The sequence below is a fragment of the Pseudoliparis swirei genome, unplaced genomic scaffold (genome assembly GCF_029220125.1).
Source record: "Pseudoliparis swirei isolate HS2019 ecotype Mariana Trench unplaced genomic scaffold, NWPU_hadal_v1 hadal_40, whole genome shotgun sequence".
In the NCBI taxonomy this organism is placed as follows: Eukaryota; Metazoa; Chordata; class Actinopteri; order Perciformes; family Liparidae; genus Pseudoliparis; species Pseudoliparis swirei.
Genome location: NW_026613276.1, coordinates 60,430 through 66,925, shown reverse-complemented (window position 1 = coordinate 66,925; position 6,496 = coordinate 60,430). Strand labels below are relative to the sequence as shown.

Sequence of the window (6,496 nt, the reverse complement as noted above, 5' to 3'; positions counted from 1 at the left end):
ATGATCATGGAAGCTATATCATCTAAGATCTATCATCTTATTTCAAATATATCATTCTGGTAAGGATCTATGGCCCAGCGAACATTTTAGGGGCGTGTCCTGTTTTGTAATGCTCATAACTTCAACACTATTGGGAAAAAAAAATAACAGACTGTCAGGATATGTGCAGAAGGGAGCCTGGAACATTCACAGCAAATTTCGTGCAATTTAAACGTTGGCGTTTTTTGCTTGAATTGGCCCTTTTCCACTTTTTCCCCATCGATTATTTCTCCCACAAAACGCCAACAGAATCGGCTAAAAATCAGTTTTATAGAATCTCAAGACTTGAATAATGAACACTGTGAAAAAAAACGGACTTTTCGTCGGTAGGAAATTTACGTTTTTTTACTGCAAATAATTTTTTACTTTCTGTGATTTCTTTATGTTAAAAACTATTGCTTAATCTCATCCAATACTTCCCCAAAAAATCATGTGTGATGCCAGTCAAGGCCTGAACACATTCACATGAAGAAACAAGCACATTTCTTCCAGGAACACCTATTTCTTTCACTTTCACGATAGGCTTGCTTCAATTAGGCAGCCCCGGTGCTACGTTTGACCTACATGTATAACGCTGGGTAGGTATATGTAACACAAGTAGACGGAAAGAAAAGTCTCTTGGCACCATGCTCTAAACTGTACCAGATGTCGCCAATATTGATTTCTGTTTCACTCTGTGCAAATCTCCTCTCATTTCCACACAGGTACATTCACCTGCGTTTCATACTCCAGGCCAGCAGGTGGCGGTAATGCACCAAATATATGGATGCAAACTGCTGTTTAGAGAAGAAGAAGAAGAAGAAGAAGAACGCAGCTGCGGGCCTGGTCTGCAGTCTGCTCCGTCTGAGACGGTAAGCATTTTAAATGTATTACAATGAACTACAATCCAACGATAATTAGTCATGGCAGTCTCTTGTTCACATGACCGCTGTAAAATCCACCATGTTTATCCGGTGCTCTTTCTCCGTGTGTGATTGTCACAGGTTACTCAATGCTATGCTACACGAGGAGCTCCATGCTAATGCGACCCTCCATTCAAATATATAATGGTTTCTCCTGTTCGCCAGTCGGCATGAACACATAAATACTGTGGATAGATCGTTACATAAACGCAGTGAAAGAACGGTAAACTCTGAACAGAGTCACGGTGTGTCTTTGAATTCACGTCACGTTATAAATGTGTTCTGATGAAGCTTGAAGATGCATGCAGTTAATATTCATGTAGCTATTTAACTGCTCCACATCCATTTGAAAGAATAATTACTGTTTACTTTGCATATTACGGCTGTCATACAACATATACTCAATTCATACATGAAGTGTTATTAGAGATTAAACTACCAGCAGCTTATTAAAACTAGGAGTGATGCTTAAGTTTATTACTTCTTCTTGAGCCATTTATTTTAATTCAGAATTCTAATGAGTATATGGTAAATATTATTTACCTACTCTTTAAGAATATTAATACCATTTGGTGTTATTAACCTGTATATTGTTTACGAGATCTGTGTACTTTCATCAGCAATGTTAGAACCAGAGTGTGATGAAGTTTTTAATTACATAGTATAATCATATTCTGACTAGAAGGGGATCTGACATTGAGATGTAAAGTGTGCTCATCAAAATCACTGCACATAGACACACATCAGATGTTGATTGCTGTACTAACCTCCGGTGTCCTGCTGTTCATCTCTCTATTGCAGACACTATGGAGATGTTTGGACTGCAGTATAATGAGCATGGTTGCCCCCAGTTCCTGTGGACTGGGACCAGCACAGGACCAAGACTGCCCGACCTCCTCCAGAGCAGTGCATCCACTGCACAGTCATCGTAATGGTGCTCAGTATTAATTATTAATATTATGAAAATATTTGAATTTTATTTTAAGCAAATCTGTAACTTTCTTTAAAAAAATTACACTGCAGTCTTGTTATTGGTGACCTCAGCTAGGCCCAGAATTATTTTCATGAGATATCACCATGCGGATTTCGAATGAATTCAATTTAAAGTTAGCGAAAAATAAATATTATTAATATTATGACAATATTTGAATTTTATTTAAAGCAAATCCGTTACTTTCTTGTTTATTCTGTTTCTTTATAGGACGTGGCACTAAGGAGGATTGTCCAGCCGCAGGTTTGTTATGTTATTGTGCTTTGAAGTTTATGAATCATACCAGTATTTGCTTTTTGAAGAGACCAATTGACACCATTATTGTTTCTGCAATTTTGTTTTCCAGATGACGCTGAAGAACCGTTACAAGCCGCTAACACCAGTCTGCTTCAGCAGCTTGGTTGAAATGGAGATTGGATGATGCACTGTGCCCAACTAATCATACACGTGATGCCTTGAGAGGTCGGGGTCAGATTGTGAGTACTCCTCCGTTTTCCTGATCCGATGTGAGGTCAAAGGTCAGGGATGTCTATGTGTCCAGATTGTAATGCACTCCGAGACAAATTTGTAAATTGTGAAAATGGCCTATACAAATAAACTGAATTGAATTGAGACGTCAGTGCACAACTCAAGACGACAAGCATTTATGCATTTTACATCGAATTTACATGACATGGTCTATACTTCACGTCGGGACACACGACGCATGAATATGTTCACGTAGTTAAAGCGCCACCTAGTGGCTGAACTGGACTTTTGTCGAATCCGCCCCAAACTTGTCGCGCTCGTTACAAGTCGCGGCCCGAGTCGAGTCCGACCGGCGCGCCCGGGTCCTCGGCGCCGGGTCCTCGGCGCCGGCTCCCCCGACCGGCGCGGGTGAGCGAGGACCCGTTCGACGCTGCTTGCAGCTTTAATTCCGCTTCTTATTTTTGAACATTGGGCGCATATTGGGGGTATGTATCATATCCCAAAACTCACCAAATTTGGCAAGCTTGTCAGGCTTGGTGAAAATAGCCGGATGACAACGACGTCGAAATTCGGCTTTAAAAAATTGCTCTCTAGCGCCACCTGTAAATTTGACCGGCGACGCCCCTCACCCAGTATGTTCAAATGACTAGCTTTTTTTTTCACAAGTCTACTTGGACCTGCTCTACAAAAAAGCCTCTCAGTACCCTAAGCTCCGCCTACTTAAATTTTCCACCATATTTTTTTTGGTGAAAAACACATCAGAGGCGTTTGCTCCGACATATGGGGTCCAATTCAAACAAAACCTATTGGAGATAATGATTATGGAAGCTACAACATCTAAGGTCTATCATCCTTTTTCAAATATATCATTGTGGTAAGGATCTATGGCCCAACGAACATTTTAGGGGCGTGTCCTGTTTTGCAATGCTCATAACTTCAACACTATTGGGAAGAAAAAAAAAACAGACTTTCAGGATATGTGCAGAATGGAGCCTGGAACATTCACAGCAAATTTCGTGCAATTTAAACCGTAGGGGGCGCTACAATAATTCACCAAAGTTGGCCGTTTTTGGCGTTTTTTGGCGTTTTTTGCTTGATTTGGCCCTTTTCCACTTTTTCCCCATCGATTATTTCTCCCACAAAACGCCAACAGAATCGGCTAAAAATCAGTTTTATAGAATCTCAAGACTTGAATAATGAACACTGTGAAAAAAAACGGACTTTTCGTCGGTAGGAAATTTTCGGTTTTTTACTGCCAATAATTTTTTACTTTCTGTGATTTCTTTATGTTAAAAACTATTACTTAAACTCATCCAATACTAACGCAAAAAATCATGTGTGATGCCAGTCAAGGCCTGAACACATTCACACGAAGAAACAAGCACATTTCTTCCAGGAACACCTATTGATCACCTATTGAGAAGTAAAATAACCATAATTTATTCACTTTCACGATAGGCTTGCTTCTCTTAGTCGGTCAATCAGATCGGCTTCAAATTTGTAACACACAATCCAAACATTGTCATGATGTCAGCCCACAAAGCATTTTACGTTCGCTGTTACACTATTGCCGTGCCAACCCATTCTTCGCATCAAACAACGAAGGGGCTTTGGAGGTACTAAACATGCTCCTGTGAAAATACCCTTGGCAAACATATTAAGAATCAAAGATGTAGTTACCAGATAGGATTTTTATTCTTCAAAAATGGTAATTTGCTCCATAGCGCCACCTACAATATTCAATTAGGCAGCCCCATTAGGCAGCCCCGGTGCTACGTTTGACCTACATGTATAACGCTGGGTAGGTATATGTAACACAAGTAGACGGAAAGAAAAGTCTCTTGGCACCATGCTCTAAACTGTACCGGATGTCGCCAATATTGATTTCTGTTTCACTATGTTTGTGCAAAGCTCATCTCATTTCCACATACAGGTATTCACCTGCGTTTCATACTCCAGGCCAGCAGGTGGCGGTAATGCACCAAATATATGGATGCAACTCGCTTTTATACATCAAGAAGCAGACGAACAATAACACAGCGTGCTGACGCCGGCTGATACTCCAGGCCAGCAGGTGGCGGTAATGCACCAAATATATTGATGCAAACCGCTGTTTAGAGCAGAAGAAGTATCACACTGCAGCTTTGCCGGCCTGGTCTGCAGTCTGCTCCGTCTGAGATGGTAAGCATTTTAAATGTATTACAATGAACTACAATCCAACGATAATTAGTCATGGCAGTCTCTTGTTCACATGACTGCTGTAAAATCCACCGTGTTTATCCGGTGCTCTTTCTCCGTGTGTGATTGTCACAGGTTACTCAATGCTATGCTACACGAGGAGCTCCATGCTAATGCGACCCTCCATTCAAATATATAATGGTTTCTCCTGTTCGCCAGTCGGCATGAACACATAAATACTGTGGATATTACGTTACATAACCGCAGTGAAAGAACGGTACAATATGAACGCGGCTGCGTCACGATGTTTGCAAGTCACGTCACGTGATAAATGTGTTCTGATGAAGCTTGAAGATGCATGCAGTTAATATTCATGTAGCTATTTAACTGCTCCACATCCATTTGAAAGAATAATTACTGTTTACTTTGCATATTACGGCTGTCATACAACATATACTCAATTCATACATGAAGTGTTATTAGAGATTAAACTACCAGCAGCTTATTAAAACTAGGAGTGATGCTTAAGTTTATTACTTCTTCTTGAGCCATTTATTTTAATTCAGAATTCTAATGAGTATATGGTAAATATTATTTACCTACTCTTTAAGAATATTAATACCATTTGGTGTTATTAACCTGTATATTGTTTACGAGATCTGTATACTTTCATCAGCAATGTTAGAACCAGAGTGTGATGAAGTTTTAAATTACAGAGTATAATCATATTCTGTCTAGAAGGATCTGACATTGAGATGTAAAGTGTGCTCATCAAAATCACTGCACATAGACACACATCAGATGTTGATTGCTGTACTAACCTCCGGTGTCCTGCTGTTCATCTCTATTGCAGACACTATGGAGATGTTTGGACTGCAGTATAATGAGCATGGTTGCCCCCAGTTCCTGTGGACTGGGACCAGCACAGGACCAAGACTGCCCGACCTCCTCCAGAGCAGTGCATCCACTGCACAGTCATCGTAATGGTGCGCAGTATTAATTATTAATATTATGAAAATATTTGAATTTTTTTTTTAGCAAATCTGTAACTTTCTTTAAAAAAATTACACTGCAGTCTTGTTATTGGTGACCTCAGCTAGGCCCAGAATTATTTTCATGCGATATCACCATGCGGATTTCGAATGAATTCAATTTAAAGTTAGCGAAAAATAAATATTATTAATATTATGACAATATTTGAATTTTATTTAAAGCAAATCCGTTACTTTCTTGTTTATTCTGTTTCTTTATAGGACGTGGCACTAAGGAGGATTGTCCAGCCGCAGGTTTGTTATGTTATTGTGCTTTGAAGTTTATGAATCATACCAGTATTTGCTTTTTGAAGAGACCAATTGACACCATTATTGTTTCTGCAATTTTGTTTTCCAGATGACGCTGAAGAACCGTTACAAGCCGCTAACACCAGTCTGCTTCAGCAGCTTGGTTGAAATGGAGATTGGATGATGCACTGTGCCCAACTAATCATACACGTGATGCCTTGAGAGGTCGGGGTCAGATTGTGAGTACTCCTCTGTTTTCCTGATCCGATGTGAGGTCAAAGGTCAGGGATGTCTGTGTCCAGATTGTAATGCACTCCGAGACAAATTTGTAAATTGTGAAAATGGGCTATACAAATAAACTGAATTGAATTGAGACGTCAGTGCACAACTCAAGACGACAAGCATTTATGCATTTTACATCGAATTTACATGACGCGGTCTATACTTCACGTCGGGATACACGACGCATGAATATGTTCACGTAGTTAAATCGCCACCTAGTGGCTGAACTGGACTTTTGTCGAATCCGCCCCAAACTTGTCGCGCTCGTTACAAGTCGCGGCCCGAGTCGAGTCCGACCGGCGCGCCCGGGTCCTCGGCGCCGGCTCCTCGGCGCCGGCTCCCCCGACCGGCGCGGG

The 6,496-nt window shown here is 40.6% G+C and overlaps 1 long non-coding RNA gene across 2 annotated transcripts; it reads left to right on the top strand.

Annotated features, from left to right (window-relative positions):
- Window positions 1-559: 559 nt before the first annotated feature.
- Window positions 560-6,231, top strand: LOC130191330 (uncharacterized). 2 transcript variants are annotated; one of them, XR_008831168.1, is made up of 8 exons: window positions 560-890; window positions 1,743-1,875; window positions 2,143-2,175; window positions 2,279-2,408; window positions 4,334-4,581; window positions 5,432-5,564; window positions 5,832-5,864; window positions 5,968-6,231. It is a non-coding gene; the product is annotated as an uncharacterized LOC130191330 (long non-coding RNA). The 2 variants fall into 2 exon arrangements; XR_008831167.1 differs by having other exon boundaries at window positions 569-890; window positions 4,360-4,581.
- The last annotated feature ends 265 nt before the right edge of the window (window positions 6,232-6,496 follow it).